Below are 14,375 nucleotides of genomic sequence, written 5' to 3' on the forward strand. Positions count from 1 at the left end.
CTCAAGCTCTTGCTGCAGACAGAGTTTGGAGAAAGAAGAAGCCTCATAAGGAGCGGAAATTAATGTCATTCACATCTCGAATGCCTTCTTGTTTTTCTTGTGTAATTTTTGGAGTTAACGGGATAGGAGTGTAGATACTTAAAAGAGACAGTGGATAAACTAACAGTTCTATAGTCGTGACATGTAAACTTTGTTTACACCTTGTATAAGAGTATTTATTCCCTTACCACTGATATTTAATACTCCCCCAGTCCCAATTTACGCGAAGTCGTTTGACTGGGCACGGAGGACTTTTGAAACTTGTGGTCTAAAATAAGTCATAGATATTTGTGTGGCCATAAATCATCTCATTAAGGGTAAATTGAGAAGTTTAAACTTAAATTGTTACCTAAATTTAGAAAGGAATCATTATTATTGGGACTGACTAAAAAAAAAAAAAGAGAGTGTCACCTAAATTGGGCGGAGGGAGTATTACTTATCAAATAGAGGTTCTTTTACCTTCAAAATGAGAGCCAACAGGAAAATGCACCAATGGAAACATTAAAAACAAGCCATAGTTCACCCAGATATCAAGGCCCTCGACCTTTGTCATTTTATCATGCAGAGAATTCCAAAAATGTGTGAAAGGGCAGGAATCTTGTGGATCCTGTAGCATCATTCCTAATCAAACTTTGTTTTCTTCTAAATTGGTTTGGCAATAACCTAATAAGTTTAAACAGAAGAGCTTAGAAAGAGGCGGCAATTAACACTGACCTGAACATCCGAACTTGCTAGTGTTCGTCGTGCGTCTTGGCTGGACTGCCAAAGAGACATCTCTAATGTAGATTTTTTCAGAGTTTTTGCCAGAAAATGCTTTATACGCAGAATCAGTGTGTATCGTCTCCATGACTGAACCAAAAAATTTTGGTTTCAGAATAAAGATCACTACAGATAATTATCTCAGTCTACTTTTTCATGTCTTCTCTTTTCAATTTACCAGTTTCAAAAAAAAAAAATAAGATCACCACAGGCTAATTAGTTTGTTGGTGTATATATACATCAGTTTAGATTACCAAGATCAAATTCCCCCTCCCAAAAATTTGACTACAACAAATAGGTAATTGTTTTTCAGAAATACTATATCAGATAATCATCCAAATTAAAACAGCTTATCGAAATTTGTCAGTCTCGATTTCAATTTTGAACATAAAAAGGAATAAGCATTTGTAAAATTCTATGCTATTTGGACCAGTTTTTTAATACTTTATTTCTACATACTAAAGCAAGTTTTCTGACCCCAGTTAACCCTCACGGTAAGTAACTAAAAGAAATAAAGTGCACGGCATTTAGATGAAGAGGAAGCCCCTGTCAAACTCACTTTTTGCCAACTATGTTGGAAATTTCTTCTACTACTACTACAAAACCATCATACAAGTCACATTAACATATTAAACTTCTTACCCAATCAACTGTACATAAAATGGACCAAAGAAGTGCAAGTTTTCCTTTAATCTAGTTTATCCTATCTCCACTAAGTCCTTTACTTTTCTCTTTCTTTCTTTCTTTATTCCTTTTCGTTGAGTTTTCTTTCCATTTGTTTCCTTTTTTCTTCAGGGGAGGGATGGTAAGGTTGCATTGCATAGAAACAAACAAAAAAATATTAACTTTGTACCTCTTCTAGTCCGCGAGGGTATAGAACTGTTCGATAATAGGCAGTTGACATCAGCGTATTTGGACTATATGAACTGAAAAGACTGCACCAGGAAAAAATATAAGAGATTCTATCAAAAAGAATGCACATTGACAAACAGACAGTTTGGAACAACGTTCAAAACACATATCATCTTCTGAATAAGACAGGGCCAAGAGAGGGAAAAAACGGACGATAGGCATGCAGAAGTTCTAGAACCGATGAGGCATAATCAATGCAATAGCAGGTGTGACCAGCAGTCAAGCACCCAGTGAAAACTCCTTTTCAGACTAGACCAGGTTTTTTTTTTTTTTTGGGTCATTTGCACTTTTACCCTTATTTTGTGCTGGTCTTTAATTTTTACCCTTCAAATGGGCTGATCTTTAATTTTTGCCCTTCAAATCAAACTTATGCCCAAAGGGGCATAAGTTACGCATCATAATATTCACAAGTTATGCCAGCGCTCTTAAGGCATAAGTTCGATTTAAAGGGCAAAACTTAAAGTCCAGCCCATTTGAAGGGCAAAAATTAAAAACCAGAATTAGTTCTTTAGATACTTCAAAAATAATAATAGGACAATGGACCAACATTGGTACGTTACACTGAATTCTTGCTATGGTAACTGATATGGACTAACTATTTTGGGATGCTGCAAGAATATGTGGTAGCAAAGTGTCATTGAACATTTTGTTAGAATAGCATGACATTAGTGAAAAAAGGCAAAAGTTACCTGAGAGAAAAGAGTAGCAGCTTGGCAAGTATCAACCATTATTAGCAGCTCCTTGAATCTGAAATTGAACAATGAAGATATGATAAAGCATCATCATGGAGGACCAGCAAAGAAACAATCCATAAATATGATATAATCAACAAGGAGTCATTTGCATAAATGCCAGAGAACAAACAGAGTGCTAAGATTCACAGCAGACATCCAGCAGGTCCTTATCAGTTTCAAATGGGAGACGAAAATTCTATATGATTCCTAAGACAATGTTGCTTCATAATCAACGTTATTTTTCAACAAGACCACGTTAACAAACAACGTAAAATCAAGGCCAGTTTCTTTACCTACGCTTTTCTTTCATTTGTTTCACTGCATCGGCTAAATCATGACTTTGAAGCTCTTCCGAATCCTGAAACTTTAAAAACTCGTCTCCACCATGCCCTGTCATGTACAGCAGTACGTGGCTTCCTTCATCACTAAGAAGCCGTTTTGATCTTGGGACAGCTGTTTCATGACCACCAGTCAACACCCTCAAGAAGTTTTCAACTGTTACTTCATAACCTCGATAATCTACCTGACGTTTAGAAGCTTGTAAAATTAAACCACTACATTAAATAGATAACAAAACAACCTTAAGACAGTGAAATTCATATGCAAACCAGTCTGAAGATATATATTGAAGTGTACTTAGGAGAGTATTTAGCTCAAACATTTAATATACAAAGGTCCCAGGAAAGAGATATCAACTTAACCCGATTAAAAATTGTTTAAAATACTGACGCATCTCTTTTTCACAAGTCACAGAATTACATTGATAAACACCGCACTGGTCTCAAAAAATATGTACATGATGTGTATGTGACTCTGCTTGAGTCATTTAATATCTTCCACCAAATTTGACCAACTATCCATACAACATGGTATTTTCTCCTTACACCAAAACAAAAATTATTAGTCAAAAAAAAGATCTATTAATGTTTTTTACATCTTTCTCATTATTATGAAACATTCTCCTATTCGTTTCATTCCATATACGCCAGAAAAGATACGACAGTACGATCTTCCATGTTGCCTTCCTTTCACATTGTCAATCCTTATTTGATAATGCTAAATTAAAAGTCAATAAAACTGAATGTCTCACAGAACTAACATTTGATTCGCAGCACTATAGAAATCAGACGAAAGAGGAAGAAACTTTACACACCTCAACGTTATCTCCGTAAAGGTTTAGCCTGTGGTTTTCATTGTTGAAAACCTGTGCAGGGTATTTATTCCGAGCATTGCAAGCCATATCATCAGCCAACATCAGAATAATTCTTTCATCAGGTATGCCTATCGTTTTACGGTTCTAATTTCAAAGAACAAATAAAAAAGAAATTAGAGTACAGATAATGAATCTCAGAAATGGGAAACACATAAGGTAAAAACAAAGATAATCAATGATGATAATAGTGGTGCTTAAAAACAAGATTCCTACCTGTATAAAGACAAAGTGTTAGCCATGTATCTGTAGTTAAACCTGAAGAATACAAACAAATAAGTCAAGTAAAATTCATGATTAACATTACCACACATAATAAGAACTGACATGGCTCCATCATACACATATTTTCTTCTTTGAACATGCATACAAATTTACTCCTTTTTTTTATGTAGCAAGTAAGATATATCATAGAAAGCAACAAGAAGATTCTTGTTTAAAGATGCAATATTTGATGTGGATTTCATCCAATCCATTTTCAACCACCTTATTGTTCCATCTCACATTTTTCAAACTTTTTGGGGGAATTGTTGATTGGGAAAGAGGAAGGGACTGCCCATTTTTAAATAAATTTTTTCTAGTGTAAATTTAGTTTCTAATTTTTATGTGGAAACCCACTTTAAAATTTTAATAATTAAAATATCTAATTTGTTTTTTTAAAAAAAAAAAAATTACGTTTAATTTTATTGATAGGTTTAGATACTTTTTAATACATAGTCTGTCACTTAAACTTGTCACGATATTTCATTTAAACACTCGAACTAAATGTTATTTCATCTCAACTCCTAATAAAGTATTCCAATTAGACACTTTCGATTTAAATTTTGAAAAAACTTTTGCTCATATTTTATTTATTTATTAAGTAATTAAGTTAATCACAATGTAACAAATTAAAAGAAATTTGAAACTCTATTATTGAAGTGGATTCTTTTGTTCGAAAAAAAAAGGGTAGATTCTTTTGAATATTGGGTTTGTCTTGCTTGTTGAGAGTGGACAACCGATGCATATTAATTTTATTATTTTCATCTTATGTATTGTTCCTTTCTTAGAACCTAGGTATTTTGTTCACCACACGCTGCGATATCATCGTGTGAATCAGTGGCGGAGCCAGAAATTTTGGTAAGGTTGTTCAAATGTTGACGATTATATTATATAATTTTTTTTTCCTGATGAATGAGTGCAATGAAATTTTTTTTACATCATCACTGCACACCCGCATAAAAATTTATGGTCCATTTGAGTTCGCAAGTTGTTCTTGATAAATTTCATTGCTAGAAAACTCTTACGGTGATTACAGTATCAAATGACAGCAACAACAAACAACAACATACCCAATGTACGTAATCCCACGAGTGGAGAACAATGAGGGGCATTCCGAGAATGTTACAAAGCGAGAGATAACGACTAATCAATTTTCTTTGAAAAAAAAAAGAAAAGAAAAAAGAAAGAGAACAAACTTAGATAATTAAAATGTTTACAGAAGCAATTAAAAAAGAAAAGAGAACAAAATAAGTGGTAGCTAATTTGCTATTAGATCTCATTGTCTTCTTTTTAACAATACGTCTTCTTTTCTAGGAAATAGGATGGAAAGAAGAAAGACTAAAGGAGCTTCAACAAATGAGTCCAACGTAACTCCAAACAAACATAGTAATAAACTAAATGCAAATAATAACTCAAACACAAATAAGTTTAGTCGCAGCATGGAAGAAAATAAGTGCAAATACAAATCAATCAAGTAGCTTCAAACATTGTTTGTATGCTTTCTTTTAATGAAAGAAGATGATCAGCGTTTGACGCAAGTTTTAAACCGTAGCTTTTAGGTAAAATTGAACACCTTTTACCTCTAAGCTATCTATCGCAATTTATTTTAAGGTTGTTCAAAATTTAATTTAAATCCAGTTAAATATAATATCTAATCCATATACTAGTACCATTTTCCAGCCAAGGGTGTGCAGGTGACTACCCTTGGCCATGAGTGGCTCCGCCACTAATGTGAATAACTATGTACGCGGATCAAGGTACTTGGAAAATTCAAATAACCAACAACAACAACATACCCAGTGTAATTTCTCAAGTGGAGTTTGGGCAGGGTCAAGTGTACGCAGACCTTACTTGTTACACCTCCCGTTTTTGTCGCAAGAAAGTTTTTGGCTTATTGCTGGTATATGCCCTTAGTATGGAAATCTGCACCCGAGTTTTGAGCTACTAATTGCTTCACCTCGCGTGCACCAAAGTATTGGTAAGTGTCCTTCGCAACATAATAGGATTGAGAGTTAAACGGATCGAATCATTGCAGTTGGGGGACTCAGGGAACTGGCAGGAACCAGTCCCCTTCGACGGACCGTCGACGTGTCGACGGTGGCGTCAACCCACGCCGTCGACACGCTGCCGTATCTAAATCTCAGGTGGAGCAGGGACGGTGCAAGTTGACGGAATGTCAACGTGTCGACGGGACCGTCGACCTGCTCCTCGACCCGCTAGCGCTGGGGTTGTTTTGCCCCACCTATATATATGGAGCCCTCACATTTTATTTCATTACTTTCCACTCCCAAATCAGAGAAAGACCTAGAATATTTCCTCTGTATGATTTCTATCGTATTAGTGGGGATTTGGTAAGATCCGAGTCCCGTAAACCCTAGCTTGTGAAGAAGAAGGTGGTTCCTACGGTTTCATTAAAGTTGTGAAGCTTGGGAAGTTAGAGGTGAAGTTTATCCTTGGAAGCTTAGACCCCTCAAGGTATGTAAATGATTCCTACCTTTGTACTTAAGTTAATTACTAAGAGTTTTAGTGGTTTTAAGTAAAGAGAAGATAGCTATGAAAGTAGTAAGTTGATGAAGGATAAGACGGTGATTAGGGGCTGTTTTAAGAGATGATTGGGAATGGATTTGAGTATATCTTGATATGTAAATGTTTTCATTGTTGTTTTTGATATTGTGGTTGATGTTGGATTGAACTGGAAGTTGAAGGATTGTTAAGTTTACAAGGGGAATGTTGTCCACAATTCGTTAAGCTCTTTTTATATTTAAAATGGTTAGTAAGTGAGGTAAATAAGTCTAATTAAGGCCTATGTTATCTTGATTGTAGACTTACGAGTTCGAGAAGTAGAAGTTGGACGATTAGATACACTTCAAGGTATGTTAAGGCTATTCCTTCTTCATTTTGGCATGATCCTATGTTATGAGCCAATAAGCGATTGAACGAGCTTCCATATTATTCTACTCTTAGAAGCACTAGGAGTACTTCAGTCTTTGATGTTCTTATACCCCGTATGATTGTTCCATCTGTTCATGGGTCTTGAGATTTCTTATGTTGATGATGTTAGCTCAAAAGTTGTCCATCGGAGGTAATATGACCTCATGTCACTCTGAGAGTTCTATGTGTTCATTTCAGTTATGCACTGTATTCATATACATATGCATATTGACCCATGACCAGAAGGCGTTATATACGCGTATATTATATGTAGATGGGGTTATGGGAAAATGGACAGACGTTATACACGCGTTACTACCTGATCAGCTGGTGCACCTTGATGATGACATATGGATCGGGCCGTATATTTCTCGGCAATATTACATGATATATGGATCGGGACGTACGTTCCTCGGTACTATTATATGGGATATGGATCGGGCTGAACGTTCCTCAGCACTATGACCTATATTTATGTACATGAGCATGATTATCATTGAGAGCATGCATATTATACGCCCACAGAGGAAATGTCAGTTATACAGACTTATGCAAATACTTACAGATACTCGTTCATACAAATGCATGCAGAGTTGTATAGATATGATCAGATATTTGGTCATACAGATTCAGTCAGACAGTCATTTCAGCTTATGAGTTTCAGATTTCATTCATAATTCTTATGTTTATACTTACGTTATTCTTATGCTTTACATACTCAGTACATTATCCATACTGACTCCCCCATTGCTCGGGGGGCTTCGTTCATGCCTGCTGGTTCAGGTAGACAGAGAGGCGGTCCAGCTTAGTGGGACCTCTATCCAGCGGTGGTTAGTGTGCTCCATTTGATCCGGAGCTGCAGTCTATTTTGGTATGCCATTCTTTTGAGATGTATATGCACATAGGTATGAAGGGGTCCTGTCTCGTCCTTTCTACAGCTTTATTTTAGTAGAGGTCTGTAAACTGTTGTATGTATTTGTCAGATGATGTGGCCTTGTCGGCTTCTATTCTTTTGTGTACAGTATATGTAGCGGCCTAGTCGGCCTGCATTGTTCTTTCCAGTTCACATGTGTGTGTATATATATATATATATATATATATATATATATATATATATATATATATATATATATATATATAGTAGATCATGATGTCCTACTTTCTTGAGTCAGTATAGCCCAAGTTGAGTTATTTATGGGTCCTTGTTAGATAGTGTTGTTCAGATACGAGCGTAGGGGTGTTTGGTCACTAGAGATCAGGCACTCGTTGCGACTCATCGGTTTGGATCGTGACAGAAGTGGTATCAGAGCAGTTCTGTCCTAGGGTTGTCTACAGACCGTGTATAGTAGAGTCTTGTTTATGGGTGTGTTGTGCACCACACTCATAAACAGGAAGCTACAGGACATTTAGGATGATGTCATTCTTTCACTCCTAGATCGTGCGATAGGCCATGAGTTAAGAGTTTGCCTTCTGATGATTTGTTCTGATTTCAGTGATGCCCCGCAAGAAAGCTACAGCCGCCTAGAAGGGCAAGAGAGTGTCTGGTGAGGCCACTAGCCGTACCCAGCGGGCTACTAGGACTCGGGATGAGATTCAGAGTGAGAGCCTATCTCAGACTTCACATACCCCGCCTCCAGCACCTGTCCCAGTTCCTCAGCCAAATGCATCGAGCCAGGATGTGCGGGTGCTATACAGTTATTGACTAGATTGGTAGCCGCCCAGGCTCAACGGCAGGGGATTGGTGTTGAGCAGGCAGATAGGGCTGGTAGCTCGAGGGTTAAGGCTTTTCTCGAATTATACCCTCCAGAGTTTTCGGTGATAAAGTAAAATATGGACCCTCAGGATTTCATTGATGGTATACAGAGGACCTTGAGGGTTATGCACGCGGATCAGGTTGAGTCTGTGGAGTTGGCTTCGTATAGGTTTCATGATATTGCAGTACAGTGGTATCAGACTTGGGAGCTATCTAGGGGAGAGAATGCCCCTCCAGCTGTTTGGCGAGAGTTTTCAGATGCTTTTATTCACCATTATTTACCTCCAGAAGTCAAATGGGCCCGAGCAGATAGGTTTCTATGTATCGAGCAGGGCAGTATGAGTGTCCAGAAGTATTGTGTGTATTTTGATTCTATGGTTAGATATGCCCCAGCCATGGTGGCTGAGATGGAAGACAGAGTTCATCGTTTTGTGGCGGGATTAGGGACGCATTTGATGGATGCTTGTACGACTATAGCATTACAGCCGGGCATGGATATCTCTCATAAATAGGCATATGCACAGAATTTGGAGTACCGCAAGCGTCAGCGGAGGACAGAGCGTGACCGTTACCAGGGCCATGGCAAGAGGGTCAGATCTTTAGATATCGGGGGTGAGTCCATGAGAGGAAATAGATAGGAATATCCCCGATACCTATTCCATTTGGCAAGGAGTGCACCTCCGTGGTTTTCAGGTCCGAGATTTGATCGGTCTTTTTATTTCGGAGCGGGTCAGAGTTCTAGAGCTTCGGGTTCTCAGCATAGACCGGAGTCAGGCCAGATGAGACCCCCTTTGCCACGGTGTGCCCAGTGTGGCAAGTTACATATGAGTCGGTGTCGTGGGATCGGATGTTTGTTATCTTTTGTGGCGGCCAGTCATAGGATGCGGCAGTGTCCGATGAGAGAGAGTGGGAGTATGGTTCAGCCTACAGGGTCTGTAGCTGGTTCTTCTTTTGCAGTACGCCCTTTAAGGAACGTTTCTCCGATACTAGCAGGACGTGGTAGATAAAGGAGTGGAGCATCTAGCTCGAGTAGGCCTCAGCATCGCGTTTATACATTGGCTGGTAGACAGGATCGTGAGTCGTCTCCTGATGTCGTCACAGGTATATTATCAGTTTCCTCCTATGATGTGTATGCATTGATAGATCCAGGATCTACTTTATCATATGTTACTCCCTTTGTTGCTAGAAAGTTTGGGAAAGAGCCTGACTTGATTGAACCGTTTGAGGTGTCTACACCGGTTGGTGATCCAGTTATAGCTAGACGAGTATACCGAGGATGTGTAGTGATAGCTTGCAATCACCGTACCTTAGCAGATTTAATAGAGCTAGACATGATGGATTTCGATGTGATCATGGGTATGGATTGGTTGGCTTCCTGTTATGCTAATGTTGATTGCAGAACGAAGATAGTTTGATTCCAGTTTTTGGGCGAGCCAGTTCTTGAGTGGAAGGGCAAGGCTTTTTCGCCGAGGGGTAGGTTTATTTCCTACCTTAAGGCAAGGAATATGATTAGAAAGGGGTACATTTATCACTTGATTCGCGTTCAGGACGTACAAGCAGAGTCACCGACTCTTCAGTCTGTCCCTATGGTTAATGAGTTCCTAGAAGTGTTTCCAGATGAGCTTCCAGGCATTCTGCCTGAGCGAGAGATTGATTTCACTATCGATTTATTTCCAGATACTCAGCCAATATCTATTCCTCCTTATAGGATAGCACCTGCGGAGTTGAAAGAGTTGAATGAGCAGTTGAAGGATCTACTTGAAAAGGGCTTTGTTAGGCCCAGTGCATCGCCATGAGGAGCACCGGTATTGTTTATAAGGAAGAAGGATGGCTCCTTGCTAATGTGTATCGATTACCGGCAATTGAATAAAGTGACTGTGAAGAATAAATATCCACTCCGAGGATTGATGACTTGTTTGATCAACTACAAGGCGGTAAATACTTCTCGAAGATAGACTTGAGATCGGGGTACCACCAGGTTAGGGTGAAGGATGAAGACATTCCAAAGACGGCATTCCGGACTAGATATTGCCACTATGAATTTCATGTTACGCCGTTCGGGATAACTAATGCTCCAGCTGAGTTCATGGACTTGATGAATTGTGTATTCAGGCCATTCCTAAATCTGTTCATGATTGTGTTTATAGATGATATTCTGGTTTATTCACCGTCGGAGGTTGATCATGCAGAACATCTACGAGCAGTGCTTGGAGTTCTTCGAGGTAGAGAGTGGTATGCCAAGTTCTCTAAATGTGAGTTCTGGTTGAACTCTGTGGCTTTTCTGGGTCACATTATTTCAGATGAAGGCATTACAATGGATACTCAAACGATTGAGGCTGTGAAGAATTGGCCAAGACCCACGACACCAACAGAGATACATAGTTTCTTGGGTTTGGCTGGTTATTAAAGAAGGTTCGTAGAAGGATTTTCTTCTCTTTCAGCCCCATAGACTAAGCTAACTCAGAAATCAACTAAATTTCAGTGGATGGATGCGTGTGAGCAGAGTTTTCAGGTATTGAAAGACAAGTTGATGTCAGCACCCGTTTTGAGTCTTCCAGAGGGAACAGATGGCTATGTGGTATATTATTATGCTTCAGGTATTTGTTCGGGCTGTGTATTAATGCAACACGACAAGGTTGTTGCTTATGCTTCAAGACGTTCTGAAGCAGCATGAGAAGAATTATCCAACCCATGATCTTGAGTTAGCTGCAGTGATTCATGCCTTGAAAATGTGAAAGCACTATTTATACGGTGTTCATGTTGATATCTATACTGATCATAAGAGCCTCCAGTACATCTTTAAGTAGAAAGACCTGAATTTACGCCAGAGACGAGGGCTAGAGTTGCTGAAAGATTATAATGTTGACATTTTGTACCATCCTGGGAAGGCCAATGTAGTAGTCGACGCTCTTAGCCGTAAGTCTATGGGTAGCCTGTCATATTTGCAGCTAGAGAAGAGGGAGCTAGCTCGTGATGTTTGTCGGTTAGCTAGTCTGGGAGTCCGGTTGATAGACTCAGGTGATGCAGGAGTTACAGTTCAGAATACAGCGATGTCCTCTTTGGTAGCAGAGATAAAGGAGCATCAATACGAGGATCCTGTTTTAGTTCATTACTGAGATACGACACCTCAGAAGGAAAAGACACCCTTTGTGATTACCGGGGATGGAGTACTCAAGTATCGAGGTAGATTATGCATTTCTAATGTTGTAGGACTTTGTCAGCAGGTTATGGGAGAAGCACATTATTCATGGTATTCTATCTATCCGGGCACAACAAAGATGTATCATGATCTCAAGGAAGTGTATTGGTGGGATGGCATGAAGAATGATATAGCGGAGTTTGTCGCTCAGTGTCCAAATTGTCAGCAAGTTAAGATAGAGCACCAGAAGCCCGGAGGTTTATTGCAAGCTATTTAGATTCCGAGACATGGAAAAAGGAGATAATTAATATAGATTTTATTACAGGTTTGCCCCGTACTCAGCGAAAGTATGATTCAATCTGGGTCATAGTTGATAGGCTTATAAAGTCAGCCCATTTTCTGCCTGTTAGAACTATTTATGCAGTTGAGCATTATGCGAAGCTTTACCTTAAAGAGATTGTACGACTTCATGATGTTCCTATAGCCATTATTTCAGATAGAGAAGCGCAATTTACAACTAACTTCTGGAAATCTTTTCAGAATGGATTGGGGACTCAGGTGAGCCTTAGTACTGCATTTCACCGACAAACAGATGGACAAGCGGAGCGTACTATACAGACACATGAGAATATGTTAAGAGTTTGTGTACTTGATTTCCAAGGCAGTTAGGATGATCATTTACCTCTTATCGAGTTTGCCTATAATAACAATTATCATTGCAATATCCAGATGGCTCCTTATGAGGCTTTGTATGGGTGGAGATGTAGATCCCCTATAGGGTGGTTTGATATAGGAGAAAACTAGTTAGTGGGCCCAAATTTAATTCAGCAATCAGTTGATAAGGTGAAAATGATTCAGGAAAGATTACTAACAACACAGAGTTGACAAAAATCCTATGCAGATAATCGGCGACGCAGGTTAGAGTTTGAGGCAGGCGACTGGGTTTTCCTGAAGGTTTCACCTATGAAAGGGGTAATGAGATTTGGCAAAAAAGGTAAGTTGAGCCCTTGATACAGTGGACTATGTAAAATTATTCGTACAGTGGGTAAGGTGGCATATGAGTTAGAGCTACCTCCTGAGTTGAAGTCTGTACATCCGGTATTTCATGTGTCCATGCTCCTAAGTGTATAGGAGATCCTTCAAGAGTCGTACCGATAGATGATATACAGGTGACTGAGCAGATATCATATGAGAAAATACTAGTGGCTATATTGGAGAGACAAGTTCGTCGATTACGAACTAAAGATGTGGCTTTTGTTAAAGTACTCTGAAGAAATAATAATGTTGGGGAAATGACTTAGGAAGCGGAAGAAGAAATAGACGCTAAATATCCCCATTTATTTCCGTCATCTCAGGAGGCTCCGTCTGAGGCATCATCTCCTCCAGGTATTGGTTTCCTTTATAGTTATTGTGATTGGTCGTGTGAGGCCATGGTGTTGTATATTTTAGCATGTGGCCCTGTGTGGCATTATTTTGGGTTGCTGTGTGTAGGTTGGATTGGTATATTTACAGGGGAGACTCTGCCAAAATTTTTATAGCCCATGACTTGTATGAACATTCGAGGACGAATGTTTCTAAGGGGGGAAGAATGTTACACCTCCCGTTTTTGTGGCAAAAAAGTTTTTGGCTTATTGCTGGTATATGCCCTTAGTATGGAAATTCGCACCTGAGTTTTGAGATACTAAGTGCTTCACCTCGCGTGCACCAAAGTATAGGTAAGTGTCCTTCACAATATAATAGGATTGGGAGTTAAACGGATCGAATCGTCGCAGCTGGGGGACTCAGGGAACTGGCAGGAACCAGTCCCCTTCGACGGACCGTCGACGTATCGATGGTGGCATCAACCCATGCCGTCGACACGCCGCCATCTCTGAATCTCAGGTGGAGCAGGGACGGTGCAAGTCGACGGACCGTCGACCTGCTCGTCGACTCGCTACCGCTGGGGCTGTTTTTCCCCACCTATATATATGGATCCCTCACGTTTTATTTCATTATTTCTACTCTCAAATCAGATAAAGCCCTAGAATATTTCCTCTCTATGATTTCTATCATGTTAGTGGGGATTTGGTAAGATCCGAGTCCCGTAAACCCGAGCTTGTGAAGAAGAAGGTGATTCCTAGGGTTTCATTAAAGTTGTGAAGATTGAGAAGTTGGAGTTAAAGTTGATCCTTGGAATATTAGACCCCTCAAGGTATGCAAATTATTCCTACCTTTGTACTTAAGTTAATTACTAAGAGTTTTAGTAGTTTTAAGCAAAGAGAAGATAGCTATGAAACTGGTAAGTTGATGAAGGATAAGACAGTGATTAGGGGCTGTTTTAAAAAATGATTGGGAATGGATTTGAGTATATCTTGATATGTAAATGTTGTCATTGTTGTTGTTGATATTGTGGTTGATGTTTGATTGAATTGGAAGTTGAAGGATTGTTAAGTTCGGAAGGAGAATGTTGTTCACAATTCGTTAAGCTCTTTTTATATTTAAAATGGTTAGTAAGTGAAGTAAATAAGAATAATTAAGGCCTATGTTATCTTGATTGTAGACTTACGAGTTCGAGAAGTAGAAGTTGGACGATTAGATACACTTCAAGGTATGTTAAGGCTATTCCTTCTTCATTTTGGCATGATCCTATGTTATGAG

At 39.1% G+C, this 14,375-nt stretch overlaps 1 pseudogene; it reads right to left on the reverse strand.

Moving 5' to 3' along the window:
- Positions 1-742: 742 nt before the first annotated feature.
- On the reverse strand, positions 743-4,186 carry LOC132062347 (uncharacterized; annotated as a pseudogene).
- Between the last annotated feature and the right edge of the window lie 10,189 nt (positions 4,187-14,375).

This window comes from Lycium ferocissimum, chromosome 7 (genome assembly GCF_029784015.1).
Source record: "Lycium ferocissimum isolate CSIRO_LF1 chromosome 7, AGI_CSIRO_Lferr_CH_V1, whole genome shotgun sequence".
Lineage (NCBI taxonomy): Eukaryota > Viridiplantae > Streptophyta > Magnoliopsida > Solanales > Solanaceae > Lycium > Lycium ferocissimum.